This window comes from Talpa occidentalis, unplaced genomic scaffold (assembly GCF_014898055.3).
Source record: "Talpa occidentalis isolate TD23 unplaced genomic scaffold, MPIMG_talOcc4v2.1 talOcc4.17, whole genome shotgun sequence".
Lineage (NCBI taxonomy): Eukaryota > Metazoa > Chordata > Mammalia > Eulipotyphla > Talpidae > Talpa > Talpa occidentalis.
The window spans coordinates 13,749,892-13,767,107 of record NW_023601754.1 but is presented as its reverse complement, the minus strand read 5'-3'; positions in this window follow the sequence as shown (position 1 = coordinate 13,767,107).

The window sequence follows — 17,216 nt, the reverse complement described above, 5'->3', positions numbered from 1 at the left end:
TGGACGGTGACACATTGAGATATGAACTGCCTGTTACAATACCCACACATCATTAACCTTTGTTTGTTCTAAACAACATCTAGAAGGCATCTGTGTTGCCTCATGCTCATAGTTAGGTCTTACACATATGCCTGGTCTTCTCCTTACTGGCACCAGTGGGAAGAAGAGGCAAGAGGAAGCAGAGGGCAGTCGGCCGGGGCACTGATGTCCACTGACGAGGTCAGTGCCCAGCAGTCTGGGGCACTGTATACTGTGCAGTTGGACTCAGACTGAGCTCCTCAGTGGCCAGAGACTATTCAAAAATCACAGATTTCATGCATAATTCCCAAGAGTTATCTACATTGTTGTCTTTTTATTTGAAAGCGTTGGGCCAATGCAGCAGAAAGACTGGTCAGGGAGCCTGCCATTGGGTTTCTCTCCCATCATGAGGCTGCCAGTCCCCATAGCTGGCACAATCGCTGGAGGTCAGACCACAGAGGACACATTTACAGACCCTGCAGACAGTTATGACTCTGCATGTTTCTGTGGCCATTTCTACATACCGGATGATGACACTGTTGTGCCACAGAATTTTACCCAAATGGTTTATTCAGACTTTCCCCCAGCTTTCTACCACACTGAATGACTTGCAAAGAAGTCAGATAGAATGAACCAAAGTCACTGGTTGGCATGAGGGTAGTGCGGGTATCTATGAACTCGGGCTCTTGTGCAAGCCATGGCTGGACCAGAGGCAGAGAGAACGTAGGTGGCCTGGAGAAGCCACATTTCTCCTCATTGCAGCTGTGCACATAAAGTGACAGGCGCTCCAGCAACTTTATCTACACTGGTGGTTTGCAGGGCCTGGAAAAGTCAGAGTGATTCTTTCCTTCAGCCAAATTCTTTGTCTCTTACAGCATGGACATCAAGAGACTCCAAAAGTAGGGGCAGTGACTCCCCTCGGTGGCTCTGTGTGCTGTGTGACACCTCAGTCTCCAGGGGCACATGGCTGCTGGGATAGGGATGATGCCCGTGCACATGGTGACGCGCTGGAAGTAGAAATGCACTGAGTTGTCAACACTACTTCGGATTTTAAGAGAATGCATGATGCCTCACTAGTATTTATTCATTATGTATTTATCATATATTGAAATGACAGCAGGTTGGAGATCTTGGGATAGACACAATCTACTACTAAAGCCCCTCTCACCTATTTCTTATTACTTTACGTGGGGCGGGGGAATTACACACTTTCAGATGGTATATGTGGTCTGCGTTGTATTTCCATGTGTCAGAGCTGCTCTGTGTAGTGTACTAGTGAAAAGGAGAAATAAATGAGTAGTGACTATCCCCATGCTCTATGCCCTCCATCTTCTCTACTTAATAAACCCTCCCACGCCAGACCCAAGGCTGTCGAGTACCTGACATCTCCTAGTTCATTTTAAAAGAAGTCGTGATGTCCCTTTCAATAGCATTGTTAGCTCTTCCTTTTGCTCAAACTCCCCTCTGACTGGTCCTGGAAAACACGCCCAGAGCTGACAATGTGCAGCTCCACTTCCTGGTCATTGACCTGCCCATGCACAGGCCATGTCCTGACTGCATCTCGTCATTACAGTGTCTGGTGAGTGAGGCATCTTGCTTGCAAGCTATAGAAAGCTACTCTGATACCTTCTGCAGAAAAGGGATGCATCGGAAGGGCACCTGGAAGCCTTCGGAAGTGCCGGGAGATTGGAGGAGGCTCAGTCGATGGGTGGGATCTGAGAGAGGGCTGGGCCGTGGTAGAGCCAAGAGAGGAGACTCTTTGGACTCTGCCACTCTGCACAATCATTAATGATGTTGATGCTTGTACTGTCCTTGTAATTCTGTCCTGCTCTCAACTCCTACTCTGTGGAGTAGCTGATGGATGGAGCCCAGCAATCCTTGTCCTTTCTAGTGCCAGAGGCCCGGCTGATTCCTTGCACCATGGGAGACGGGTCGCTGGCCACCACCTGGAATTCCATGGTGGCCCTGTCACAAACTTCAGAGTCTCTATGATTCCGGCTAGATTTTTCTTCTCAATGACAAACATGCCTACAAATCCCTCCAGAAATATCACTTCAACGTTACATAATAGCAGCGAGTACATTTGGCAGTAGGATTGACACAGGAATTTAAAACTCTGTTCATTGAAAAAAGCACTGGTAGATTAAACACAGCAGTTTTAAAAGTATCAGCTTGTGAAAGTAAACTTTGTGATTTTAAACTTACCAAACATTTCCTGTGCTTTCTAACTTTGAAGTGGCCCTTTCAATGTCTGTAATGAGGATTGAATCTTAGCTTCAGAACCTTTCGATTTTTTTAATCTACAGACATTTATTGACCTATTAGTCTTAGTTCACCCTCTAAGAATGAAAGATCAAGGAACAGGAGATAATTGCATATAGACATTTCCATTAAAGGGGACCATGTAGGTCTTTTCTGCAGTTGTTAATGGTCTGTTGACACTCATGATGAGAGAAGCTCATTATATTCCTGACTCTATGTAGAGTTATGCCTATAAATTAGCTATTCATAGCTTAGGCTACTCATTTAATTGAAATGATCAAATTAAAAATTCCCATTTTCTTTACTTAAAAATACATAACCATCAAAGTGATCCATGCACATCTGAAAAATAAAGAGTGACAAAATGCTAATTGTGAAAAGCAAAACTCTTCTAACCTGGCATTTCTTGTCCCCCATCCCACCTATTGTAACCATGTTTTCTGCTTTCAATTATTCTGGAGGTTATACATGTGACTTTAAATAAAGTATTCATGCTGCAGTTTTCAAAATCTATTATCTAGACCCAAGGCACTGGATGACGACGTCACCACTATAAACTGATTCCATATCATCACCAACAACTGTAGTTGGTAGAGTCAAAGTAGAAGCACTTAGGGGAATCACAACAGAAGACTAAAGTGGACTGAAGCAGGTTTTCCAGGGACCATCTGGTCCATCTGATTTGGCATTTCTCCATCTCAATGGCAAGGGGAAACTTGGGGATGCGTGGTCAAGAAGTCTGGGCATTCATTATTCAAGTCCAACCTGAGAACAGGCCAAGCACACGCTCCCCCTGGCTGGCATGCTGGCCCAGCGGCGTCCGGGGAGCAAGAGCTCTCTCCTCACCTGGGCTGTCTTAGGTATGCTGGCATCTCAGCGGGCGGAACACAGCTGCTCTCTGCAGCTCGCTTGTTTTCCCTTGGAACCTCAAGCCAAGAGAAAAATGTTAAGGTAGCAGAATATTTATTTTTGGCATCTCATCCCTTCTGAGCTTTAAAGTCCCGAGTGAGAAGAAGCTGAAGGACAGGACATACCGAGCACCATGGTGAGGATGTCAACAAGCAAATCAGGGCGGGGAGCAGCTATTAGCTGAAATGAAAGCAAGAAATTCTCTTATCCAAACTGCCTCTTGTCAGCAGGTGTGCATGTACATATGTGCACACGTGTGTGTGTGTTTGTGTATTGGCATACACAGACAACGATTAGTAGAAATACCCTTCTCATTAGATAGGGTTTCTTTTTTTAAAAAAAGATTTATTTATTTATTTTTAAAAGATTTTTATTTATTTATACAAGCACTGGGTATAGTCAGAAGCACAGGAGGGTGAGAGAATTCACCAGAGCCAGAGCGGGGAACAGAACAGGCAGACTGACGAAGTACACTGCTGGGGGGAGCAGCGGGCGTGGCAGGAGAGGTCTGTGCACCATGTGGGACCCTTGCCAGTGGCTGGGGATAGAACCGGTGCTGCAGAGGCTGCAGGCAGCTTCGCAGCCCAGCGCTCAAACACTGTGCCCCCAGGGGAGGCCCTAGATAGGGTTTCTAATGCTATTTTTAAAAACACAAAATGGGACTTCTGCCTTTCAGACTACCTGCTTAGTTATTTAGGTGAGACAGCCTGGAAAATGGTAAAACTTCTACCCTCTTCACACAAAAATTGACATGTTGGAGTAATTCCTCTTTAGTAATGGTCCTGCCATTCTCTCTTAGCTTTGGTGAAAAACTTAGCATGATCCTACAATTCCTTTTTTTATTTGTTTGTTTTGTCACAATGCATGGCTGATCCATCCATAAAACTGCTCAGCTGTACATTCAGAATATGTTCAGAGTAAAGCACTTGTCGGCACTCCCACCATCAGCTTCTTGCTCCACCACCATCTGTCACCAGCTTTTTGGAATCATCCACCAACCTGCCCCGTTGCATGCAGAGCTGTTCTCAGTCCCCATCCACTAGTTCCGTTCCTGCCATGTCTTATTTTCTGAAGCTTCTTTTAGCTCTTCAGATTTGGGGAGTTTTCTTGCCTTCCAGTGTGCCTTGTACTTTCTTGTCTTATTTTGTTTTGATGGCCAGACATGCCACACCAGCTAAAAGGAGCTGCATACATGGGGCTTCAGCAAGGTGTGCACAGGTAGGAGGGAATGGGACCCTTCTCAAGGGGTCCCTATCCCCTTCTTCTCTCAGAAGACTGAGGGGATTAGCCTCTCACCCTGGTTCAGCTCCCAGTCACATAATAAAAATAGCATCCCTAAAGGCCAGACGCTATGTTAAGTTCTGGGTGGAAAGCATGAATTGGTAGTGGTTTCTGTCCTCAAATCACACACAATTTGAGGGAAAGTTCAAGGAAATGCCTCACATTGTGACCAATACTGCCATGGTTGGACCATCCCAGCAGAGCATATTGGGTGTGGGAGTGGGTGATAGTTTTACTTAAGGAAAAATGTTGGTGGTAATGACTGCGGGGTCCTTTGATACACTTAAACATGTTATTTATGAAGTAGATGTAAGACTCCAGACATCTACCTTTGGGTTTATTTGCATACAACAATATATCCTAATAACAACAACAAAAAAAAAAATAGAAAATACCCTTTTCCAGGCACTAAATTGGATTATTTTGTGACCCCAATTGATGTCTATTCATACAACAGCAAATAAATTCTTGAGCAATTCTAGTGGGGTCTTTGGTTACAATCCTATGAAATGTTCCTCCATTCCAGCAAATGTTTGATAGTGGGTTCCTGTTGCTAAGTGAATTTTTCTTTTTCAATGAATATTACAAAATTAAAATTTACTTAGATTATTCTCATATGCTCCATATGTTTCCATACATGTCTCGCCGGCTGCCCACTCAGCAGTGTATTTCAGTAGATCCACCTGTTCTGCTCCCCACTCTGTTTCTGGTGAATCCTTTCAACCCAACTCCCACAACCCTGGCCTACACCCCAGCTCTTGTATGCATATAAATAAAAATCTTTTTTTTTTTAAAGAAATCCTATAACCTCACCCCTGTATGACCACTCTGCCCTCTACTGCCTTATATTGATAACTTCCCAAGGAGAGGTCTGAACGCAGTGTCTCCATATCCTCAACATTCATAACCCGCGCCAACCTGGTTGCCAAAATTGGACACCATTTCACAAACTCCAGCAGCTTCACCCTGATCCTACCAGGTAGCTCACTGTTGTTGGAGTCAATGGTCCCATCCTATTCCTCTCCTGGCTTTTATGCCACCACCCTAGCCCAGGTTACTCCCAGAATTCCGAAATGCTTCTATCTCTTTCACGTTTAGCTTTTTCTACAGCCTCTTACATATTTAATACATACTCAAGGCTGAGCCTAGAATCTTCTCTTTTCACTCACTTTCATTTCATACCTAGATAGTAGTGACTGTTCCCCTGGCTTTAAATACTAACCACCCCCTCTCTATTGGTAGTTCCCAGCTGTGCCTTTCCAGCTGATGACCTCCAAGTTCATTCAGCCAAGGGCCTAGTCAACAGCTAGGTAACTCACCCATAGCTCACAAGTCCCATGCCCAGGGCCGACACTCTTATATTCCTGATATTCTGGAACTGATCTCAATAAGCTGAATTTCCATTCACTTAATTGTGCAAATTAAAAAAAAGAAAAAAGTTTTGCCTTGCTCTTTTTTTAAGCAAGTGTACTGACGGTTTCATGAATATGTATCTATTTCCAAACTCATCAAGTTGTATATGCTAAACATATACAGCCTCTTGTCTGTCAGTCACACCTCTGGGAAGCTTCAAAAACAAAAAAACAGAGTTAGTCTTCACAGTTCTTTCACTCTCAACTCCGCAGCTGGCTAATCAGATCACCCTCATCACTCACATCAGAAGTATCTTTTCATCGCGCAGCTCTCCCCCCAATGCCACTTTCTCCCTCCTTGCTGTCCTCCCGTCTTATAACAGTTGCCACCAACTGAACTGAGTGCCTTGTTCCAGTCCATTGCCCGCACAACACTTCTACTCGGATTTGATATGTGGATTGCACATGGCGCGGAGCTGCCTGCACTTCAGGTTGTCCTTCCCCATCAAGCCCAGAGTGGCTGAAGCTTCCCTGAACACCCCTGTGATGCAGCACGACGGAGCAGCGCGGGAAAATCCATTTGTGGCACATGTCACAAGGTGGCTGCAACGCAGAACACAAGTCAGGCGAAGCAAGCCAAAAGCAAAAGAGCACTTACTGCAGGATTTCATTCATAAAACATGAACGCAAGAAGTAAAACTGATAAATGGTGGTGGGAGTCAGGAGGGAGGTCACACCTGGAGGAGTGATGGCTGTAAAGAATTAGACCAGCTGCAATCTATGGAGACTCTCTGGCTGTGTTCGCTTCTCGAAAAATCCACTGGACTGGACAGTTAGGACTTGGCCATCTTTCCTAATGGACGTTACATCTCCATGGGAAACTTACCTTAAAAATCAAATAGTGCTTGGGACTTTCTTTTTTTTTTCTTTCTTTTTTTTTTGAGTTACTAACCACTCTGGGTATGTTAAAACTAAGAACAGAAATGGTAGAATCTGCTGCTGGGTAATTATTGTGTATTTAGAAATGCCTAATTATACATTCAACTGACACACTAGAATGATTTCAGAAAGCCTTGGCTAATACGAAAAGTATGTGTTCTGAATACATAATATCTTGTTGTTAGAAAAGGAAGCATCAGGCCTATGATTAAATGATGTTAATACAACTATGGCAAAGAAAAGAAATTTTAAAAAACATAAACAATGTCTTGAAATACAACATTACAAGCTCTATTCTGGTTGTTAGGTTGACAACAAGAGAAAGCTACTCTGTTTGGATGGGGAAAGGAACACAGAGTTGCTGTAAGAACCTGTGCTTTACAAAGCACATTTAAAGTATGAATGCTCCTCTCGTAACTGTGAGATCCCCTTGCAAATACTCAGGGTGGATATTTTTATCTCAGGCGTCTAGATACAAAAGAGCTGTGACACTGATTTCAGTTTCAGAAGCTTAGAATTACTTATACACATTTTTCCTCTTCATAATCCTTTTTTTTGAGGTATAATAACATGCATTCATGGGTGAAAACTATCAAAGCCAGTAAACAGATCACAGTCTGTTTCTAGGAACACCTAGTCCTGAGTCCTGAATTTAGAAGTCAAAATGATGTCATCAGCTTTCAGAATAAATGCTATTGCTTGAAACGTCTCAATCACTAAATAGGAAACGAAACATTAAACAAAAATAACATTACAGCTGTGTGTTCTTTCAATTGGAGAATTTTGTTTACCTAGGCGAGAAAAAAAATACCACTAATCATTTGGATAGATGATGTGAAAATTATTAGTATGATTTAGCATCTCATTTAAAACTTACAAATCACTCCCTACACTTGAAAGCTTAGTTTTCCTCAGTCATGAAAAGTTCCATGTAAGTAAAGCTGGTAGTGACATTATGACGATATTCTATAGATGTTTTCTGCTTTGTCATCATTAGAATCAAAGCTGTTGAATTTCTAGTTCCTTCCCTCTGGTCTCTTTTTTCCTTATTATTTTTCATAAACTTTTATGATAAGTTAGCATAAAATCAGACATTTTATGGATTCTCTCTACAGTAGGCAATCAAATATATTTCTAAGATATATTTACATATAGTTTTAATAGGTAAGATTTTATATTTTAATGTTCCCAATGGAGGGAAAGTCTCTGAAACAAATAGGAGTTTCATTATCAGCCTAAAGACAACTTCATTTTTCTATTCTCAAATGATTAACTCCATTTTATAGCATCTGATAAACATCAGCCTGGACGATCTCTTTTGTGTGAGGATGGGGGGCTGGAGAGGGAGTTGGACAGATGGAAGTTGAAGTCAGTCATGAGCACGGAGCATGACCCCTTCAAATTCCATTTCACGACTCACTTCATGTTCAGAGCTGAATTTGCATGAAAATCAAATTCGTAAATTCAGCCACGGCTTTGATCAGGAATTTTGTGGTTGTTATTGTTCTTTTTGAATTGGTGTAAAAGTCATGGCAGATGGTAATGTTTCTTGAAATGTCTGTTGACCCTTGTTTCCTCTCTTCTCCTATCACCGCATGGAACTGGAAGGTCACCAGTACCCTCCTAGGATCAGGTCATCTTAGAACACGAATGTCCTGAGAGCTCAGTCCCTCATTTCATATGGTCTGAGACAGGGCTCTGGACCCTGTGTCACCATCCCAATAGACCAGTGTGGTCTCCAAGGAAGTGAACCAAGTTCTGGGTAATATGTGAGTAATTACAAACTCTGCTGTAGAGACAATCCAGGGAAATTAAAGTAATTCATAAACACACACACACACACACATACAAACTTATATGTAGATACAGGCAATGTCTGTATTATCCTTTTACATCTCTATCTATATTTATATCTATATATTAGAAGAAAATTATTAATGGAATTGAATCAATGTTTATATATACATGCAGTTATTTTATATTTCTTATATCTATGATATTATGTATATATTTACAAATGTCCCTGTGGATGGTACTTACGATGATTAGCTAAATGAACACCCTGATTGAAAGCATGAAGTTTGGAAATCAACAAATATTTGAATCCCAGATCTGCCACCCAACAGTGATGTGACTCTGGACATGTTACTTAATATGTATATTATATATACATTATATATACTGTACATATACACATATGTATACACATATAAACACACATATATTTGGGAGTATGGTGCAATTCAATTAATAAATATTTATAAATGCTTACCACAATGTTTGAGGCATGACAGTTAAGATGCTTCTTTTCAACTTACAGAGAAATTTTCTCTGCATGCCTATATATATGTGCAATATTTCATACCCTGTCCCAGGAAATGGCCCAACTGCTTTTCACACATAAGCTACAAACTCTCACATACCATGGAAGGTTGATGTGACTGATACCTTGATTATAGGTGAGTGCACAAACCTCAGAGGAACAGAATAACCCACTCAGCACTTTCTGAGTCTTATCTGCAACACTGCCAGGCACACAGAAAGGCCATCTCAACTCAAGTCACACAAAATGTCCTAACACCAGCACTGCAGTGGGTTTGTTTCAATAGCCCAGTCCCTAATATAAAGCTCGTTCTGAAATTTCCATTTTCCTAAAGCATTAGAGGACTCAGTCAATAAGACATTCAAATTACTATTCTGCTATTTTTTGTCTAAAAATGTATAGTAATTAAGCAAAGTCTCTTACCTTCAGGTCTGTTCTTTCTTGATCAGTGCAGTAACCTATAGAGTTAAAAACAATGATCACCACAGGAAAGAGAATATAGACACCTGCTATTTGGAACTTGAACCACACGCCATGTTGGGATCTGATATCTCAATAACTATTAATAAATTCCTAGGCTAGGACCCAAGATTCTATTTGGTGATATAATTTAAAAAGCATCTCTTTTGCATTCATCAGGTAGGCAGCACGCCAAGAAAAGAAACAAAAATTATCTTGATTTTCTTGCCAGCTGGTGCTTTGAACTGAATGGCCCACAATCAAAGACCTGCCATTCCTGTCACAAGAGAAAATGAAGCACACTTGCTAAGCACACTTACTTCTGACTGTTGAAAAACTACCCTAAGAATACAGTATGTGCCACAGTGTTCAGTAAAACACAATTTTGTCTCACCCAGCATCCATCTGGTAACTGGAAGAGACAAATATAAAACAGCTGGCAGGGGAAAGTTTGGTTTAAAACCACATTGATATGGAGCTGTTAATCACCTTTTCTTGCAGAAATTGTTTCAGTAGCGCTAGCAACCCATTCTCACAGTAAATATTTTCTTTTCCTTGCTAACACTATTTTTTAAATGGGGGGATTTCCTTTCTACAGTTGTGTGATCTGTATGCATGTAACGTACTGACATACCTACACTTACATACATGTGTGCAATGTTCTAGGCATCAAAACATACTCATATGTATCTTTATTAAATGGTTTTGCCAACGCAGATATATGTTGTAAAATTTATTGGACGCTCACCATGAAGAGTCTATTTGTGCAATTATAATGAATAATCCATGATCATTTTTATTACATTATTTATTTGTGTCAAAGAGATTTAGAAATGCATTCTAAGCTTTGGTTGATGGAATTTGAGATTGGATGGATACAGGTGAAACATCCAATTTCAGTCAGATGCACATGTAAAAAAAAATTTAAACAGTTTAGCACTTTTTCTGGCTACCTCCAGCTACCCAATTACCATTTTGAAAATTTAGCACAGATTTTTTCCTCTGGAAGACATGCCAGTTTGGAATTTCTTACACCGTCCTACTTTCCATATCATTTAGCCTGAAGTTCTGAAAGGAGCACACACATAAATTCCACATCAGCAGATATTTTAGGCTGAGGAAAAGCTTGTGCTTCGTTATTTTCATGTAGGGCGCAGCTCCACCCCTTAGCTGGAAACCTGTGTCTGAACACATTCAACACACTTCTTTAGAAGCCCACCCCCACAAATCCCACTTTGTGACAACACTCAGTCAACTCTGAGAAAGATAAAGAGCAATTTGGGAAAATCACTAGGTTTTTGTTTTTTTTTTTAAGATTTATTTTTTATGCATACAAGAGCTAGGGTGTAGGCCAGAGTTGCAGAGAGGTGAGAAGATTCACCAGACACAGAGTGGGGAACAGAACAGGCAGATCGACTGAAATACACTGCTGAGGGGAGCAGCAGGTGAGGCAAGAGAGGTCTGCTGTGCCATGTGGGTCACCTCCCTGGCCGTGGATAGAACTCATGCCGCAGCTTCATAGCACTGAGACTTAATCCCCTGCACCACCAGGGAGGCCCCAAATCCTTAGCTTTTAAGAGGGAAAAAAACCCTGGACTTGAAATATAGAACAAAAAGGGAGAAACCACCTTATCTGCAGACTTGGCTAGGGATGTGGACTCCCCTGGGCGGCTATTCCACAACCACCTCAACATGGAGGGACCTGGCTGAAATCAGGTATCCGTCAGTGGCTTATTAAACTTCTATTTTATTCAAGGAAAACTGTGTAGTTCGGGGGAACATATGTAAATGGATATGTTATTAACACTGATTATAACGAAATCTGACAAGTTATGCTGATCTATGGAAATAAAATCATAAAACTTCCATTTGATATGAAAGGAATTGAAGCCCTAATTTGAAGAAATGCTCCATTTGCATCTACATGCGGCTTTATGATTTATGACAGGGAGACTTTTCAGCTGAAATAAAAAGTCGACTCTCTAGGAGTTATATAGTGGAAATGAAATTTCCTAACCTATTTAGATGAAGCAGGTTGTGCATTATCTTTCACACTGATATCGCACTGCCTTCATTTCAATAACTACTGCTGCTATTCTCTGCTTATGGAGGGGAGAAGGAGATAAAAAAAAAATGTTATTCCATGAGAATGGCAAAATATCTCAAATTTATTACATTCAGATAAAATCTACTCTAAGAAGGGTAATTTAAAAATACCTGTAATGAGTCCATTCCTGAGTGACTGTTCTGTCACGTGGTATAAAGGGAGTGGGTAATAAGCTTAACTGTGTTCCTAGGTGGTATTTCCATGCATGACCACTAAGGGAATACAGAGAAAAGGATGATTTTGACAGTTACGTAATGAGGATCAACTGCCCGGTAGGTTGGTGAAGTCTCATAGCCCACTCCGTGCTCGTGGGGATTCCCACAATGGCAAAACACTCCACACACCAACACAACACAAGGGCGTGGTTTCTTTCTCTTAATTTTTCTGTACTGTCATTTCGAGAGGCCTCATTCCCCTGCCATCAAGTGATTGCAATAAAGGATCACTGTAAACTGGTGTGACCAATAAGCAAGCTTTGGCAATGCCATCTTAAGCAACGTTAGCAAAAATCAGTGGAAGTTTTGGTTCACTTTTATTTTTGACTTCCCAGTTCCTATTGAGAGTGGAAGATGAAAAATCACTCACGCTGGAAAACTTTCCATCATAGCTGAAAAGTCTCCCTGTCATAAATCATAAAGCCGCATGTAGATGCAAATGGAGCATTTCTTCAAATTAGGATTTCAATTCCTTTCACATTATAGCACTTGCCCATGCATGACCTTCACAGAGAGGTTTTTTTTCCCCAGCACCTCCGAATGTGACAGGCAGAGTAACATCAAGGAGATGCTGTGTATCTGTGTTTTACAGGAACATGTCAGCCAGCTGAGTGCTTATGATCATCAAGTTTCAAGGTTAGAAGGAAATGTAAAACTCACTTAGTTCAACCATATGTTCTGATGCTGGAAGCATCTCCGGAGGGAGGCTGACCCTGGAGGTTGGCAGCATGGGGTTTAATCTTAGCTTCTCCTCTTGCTTATTTTTGGCATGAGGCCAGTTAATCTGCGCGCACCTCATTTTCCTCATGCAGAAAGTGGGAATGCTAGGAATAGGACTTCCCTATTGCGTCATTATAAGGATTAGATGAGTTACTATAGATAAAATGTTTAGAACTGTCTGGTACCCATCACACACCCCACACCTCTCATTTCCCACAGAGTATCCAGTCTTAACTGGGGAACTGCAGGGAATCTATTATTTGGGATGAGGTTGTTGAGGGTATTTTTCTTCTGTTGAGTCCAAATATATCTCCTTTGGGTTTCTTCTTACTGTCCTAATCCCATCCCTTGGAATCACACCGCAAAAGGCTTAATTCCAACTTCTCTTGAGTTATCTTCAAACATTTGTTGGTTTTTAAAACATTTGTTTTTATTTAATTATGCATACAAGAGCTGGGGTGTAGGCTAGAGGTTCAGGGGTGAGAGGATTCACCAGAGACAGAGGAAATCATTTGGAAATTAGGTTCACCTATTTCATCAACAAAATATGTCTTTGAGAGGTGGCACATCTTACCAATACCTAAAAACTTCCCTGCAACAGAGACAATTTAGTCAATTATCTAGAAAATTCTGAGCGGACGCCTTTCTTTTCTTTGCAATAGGGAAGTCCTGTTACTAGCATCCCCACTTTGGCGATTGCTTATTAGCTCTCAGGACATATTTCTGTCCTTTGTTTTTCATGTTGAAAAAATACATATCCTTTCTGTACCAACTTCCTCCAACAGAAATACATTTCTCTCCATTTGGGGTTGTATTTTCTTTTATGTTACCATTAACTGTTTTCCACTGTATTGTCTATATTGTGTGTTTCCAAAGCAATACTAAGGATGCTGGTAAAACAAAGCATCACATTATCTCTCACTGGGAGAATGATGATAGTCTTATGACTGTATTTGTGTTTCCACCATTCGTTTCTAATAATCTAAAATAACAGTAGGTCATCTATATACAACATAAATGTTGACTTCGTTGATTAAAATCTTCTATTACACAAAAGCAGCTACCGAATGAGATGTATTTTCAAGGCATCCAAAGCCCTCTATTACCTTGGTATTTATTTTCTCACCAAATTCATTCCTTTTCATTAGATTGCTTGCATCTTACAATGCATCTAGACCACAGCCTGGCATTTACTCAATGATTTCATGCTGCTTTGTAGCTTCATCCTGTTGCACCTGATGTTCTGGCTACCTGGAAGTGCTCTTTCTTCACCCCTACTTACCATTCCATTTACACACAAACACACACACACACACAAGCAAATACACACATTGCTTATCTCAAACACTTCCTTGTTCTTTAAGTCCCAAACATTTTCTTCTAAGTATTTTGTTTCTCTTCTTACTGCTCCTGCCCATTTTCCATCCTCGCACTTTGTAAATGCCAAATTGAACAGAACTGCCTGCTTTACCATCCTGTCTCATCTTTGTGAGATTTTTAAGGGGAGGGTGAATCTTTGGCTTTGTATCTCTATTCTAATGTAGAATAAAACTTAAAATTGAGCCTATATAAGCAGTTAACCACATGGAATCAGTCATCAAGCTGTGTCAATCAGAATCTATTTCACCTACAGTGTAAGTTGGAACAATTTTATAAAGTGAATTTATGAGTACTTGACTCAAAGAACTGTGTCGTGGAATCAGTATAAAAACTTACAATGGTATTCACATTTAGTAAATAATCAGTAGTGCCAGTTATTAGTCAGCATGTTGGGTATATTATACAGTAAAGATAAAAAATTAGACCAGTTAAGTTCCTGGGAATTTTTTTTTGTTAAAAAGTTAAAAATAGGAGTATTTTATTTCATTCTCCTTCTTATTATTTCATTCTCCAGTGCTAAAGAACAAATGACAAATTGTTCATTATGGAAACAGTATTTGACATTTAGTAAGCATTCAGTGAGTAATAATCACTAAGTGTTTATAAATAATGGAGTGACTGTTTACACAGAAAAATGATAGACAATATTTCTGATATTCAAGAGTGAAAACATTAGTTCAACAAATTTCCAGCGAGAGAAAACAGCACAAATACCAGTCATGATATTGGAATTCTCTTTTTATCATGACCCTCATTATTCTTTAGATTTGAGTATCTACTTGAAGTGTGATTTTTAAAGGACTGAAATTATGTTTTTATTTTTTCTTAAACTTAGTTTATTTTTAAAGCACTACTTCTTAGACATTTGTGTATAAATATAAAGCTTCATTAATATCCTCTACTTATTTTTCACTTAAAAAATAAAATCTCTATAAAAAGTTTTATAGGGCCTCCCTGGTGGCACAGCGGGTTGAGTGCCACGCTATGAAGCTGTCCACAGCCTCTGTAGCGCCAGTCGATCCCGGCCAGCGACAATCCCACATGGTGTAGCAGACCTCTCCTGTTGCACCTGCTGCCCTCCTCAGCAGTGTATTTCATCAGTCTGCCTGTTCTACTCCCTGCTCTGTCTCTGGTGAATCCTCTCACCCTCCTGTGCCTCTGGCCTGTACCCCAGCTTTTGTATAAAAAAAAATAAATTAAAAAAAAAAGTTTTATAGAAAACAGAGTGTTTATGTAATCATCTAATTTGAAAATTTCCTGAAAGCAAGTCCTATTACAGCTTCATTATTCCTGGAGCATAAGAGTGTGTTCTGTGTTGGTGAGGGGTAACATTTGTTTTCAATAAAATAATTCCTTTCAAAATATAGAGCACAATTCATTTTTAAAATGCACTTTTTTCCTCTACATCTATCTACTCTTCTTTTTGAGCATGTGCTTTTCAAAGTAACCACATGAGTTTTGCCAAATGTAAACAATGACTATTTGTGGATTATGAGATTTAGGGGAATGCTTTATTATTTGTGTATTTTTCTTTGTTGCTTGAATTGCACACATTTACAAAATAAGTACTGGCAGACATTCATTAAATGGAAAAATTTCAAATGTTCAGGTTTTTCCACAATTTGGAGGGCTGTAGATATTGACAAGCCTATAAGGTGAAATAGAATGGATCCTCTAGTTACACATCAAATCCTTGCAATGATCAAAAACTGAAGTTAGCAAGTTTTCTGCAATTTTTAGAATAAACATATCCATTTGGCATATACTATAGAAACCCAACTGGCCTTAAAAAGAGGAGGAATTTTCCACAATTTTAATGTCATTATGATCTTCCTACCATAAAATTGAATCAAGAAATAAAAATATTCATTATGTAGTGAAAGCACTTATGTAATATATAATTGTGAAAATATTATGTAAATTGCTTGGTAGTCAAATGTAAAAGGAACCGATGTGTTTGCATGTCCAAAAATTAACTGGACCCCAAAAGCCTGAGTATTCTTCACACCTCGCCATAGGCAAAAGCAATTATGGTAATCCTTTTTATAGGTGCTACAGTTGCAAATACATTTGAAAGAATAAAGTAAATTAAATAAACTCTCCAGAGACAGAGAATGCTTGGGTGATGCTCTTGGCTGTGCTCTGGCTGTCGTTTGAAAAACAAGGGAGAAATATCATTATTTTAGTTTTTAATAGCTGGTTAACAGTTGGCTCATGTGAGTTTGCAGACAAATAATATCAGCTTCATCTCATCTCACTACATCTGACTTCAGGCAAGGGCATGTGGATCGATTCCCTCTCTGAGGGTGGAATACTAAATCAGTTCCTCAAAACTGGTTCGCCAAGACATGAAACATAAATATCCACTTGTTTGTGAATGAACTTCCCTTTCAAGCCCTTCACTGGTGCGTCTCTGTTTTTTCCCCACATCTTCCCTCCAGGATGGCCAACTTCATCAGCCTAGGCTCACCCACACATCCCAGATGACAAAACTGAGTTTTCCTTTTTTAGTCAATCAACCAAACCAAAAAAAAAAAAAAAAAAAAAAAGACATAAGCAAAGCTGCAAGCACATTAAAGCAAAACAAAAAATCAGTTTCCAATATTCAACTACATATGGGAAAACTGTACTGTGGGTCTGATTCACCCAGATAACAATTCCTTCCTTTTTTTATTTTAGCCATTCTGCCTATTCTGCTCCCCACTCTGTCTCTGGTGAATCCTCTCACTCCCCGCTCCAGCACCTCTGGTCTGTACCCCAGTTGTATACATAAATAAATAAATCTTTAAAAAAACAAAACGAAACAAAAAATAAACTTCATTATAAATGACATTGCAGAATTGTCAGATAACCACAGTTGATAGATGAGAAACAATAAAATAGAGAAACCTGATCAGTTGTAAATGCTGTTGGTGGCTTCCTTCAATGTTCTAAGACATACAGACTCAGTAGGCATGAGAGGGAGTATGACATACATCTCCTGGGCATCGCACATAATCCTGTGGGATCCCTACCTAACTCCAGACCCGCAGGCACAGTGCATATTCTCTCTTAAACTGAGGTTCCCCACTTTGCATTTTGACCTCCTAATGATACCAGGTTCCTTAGGGTTGTGAGGCCTGACTTGAATAATGCATGTCGAATTCTCAATAAAGCCCCTAGAAATAAGTATAGCATAGAAGTGACACTTTCCAAATACACACGAACATTCTTTTTTAAAGGGCTCTTACTGTCTAAACTCCACCTCTAGA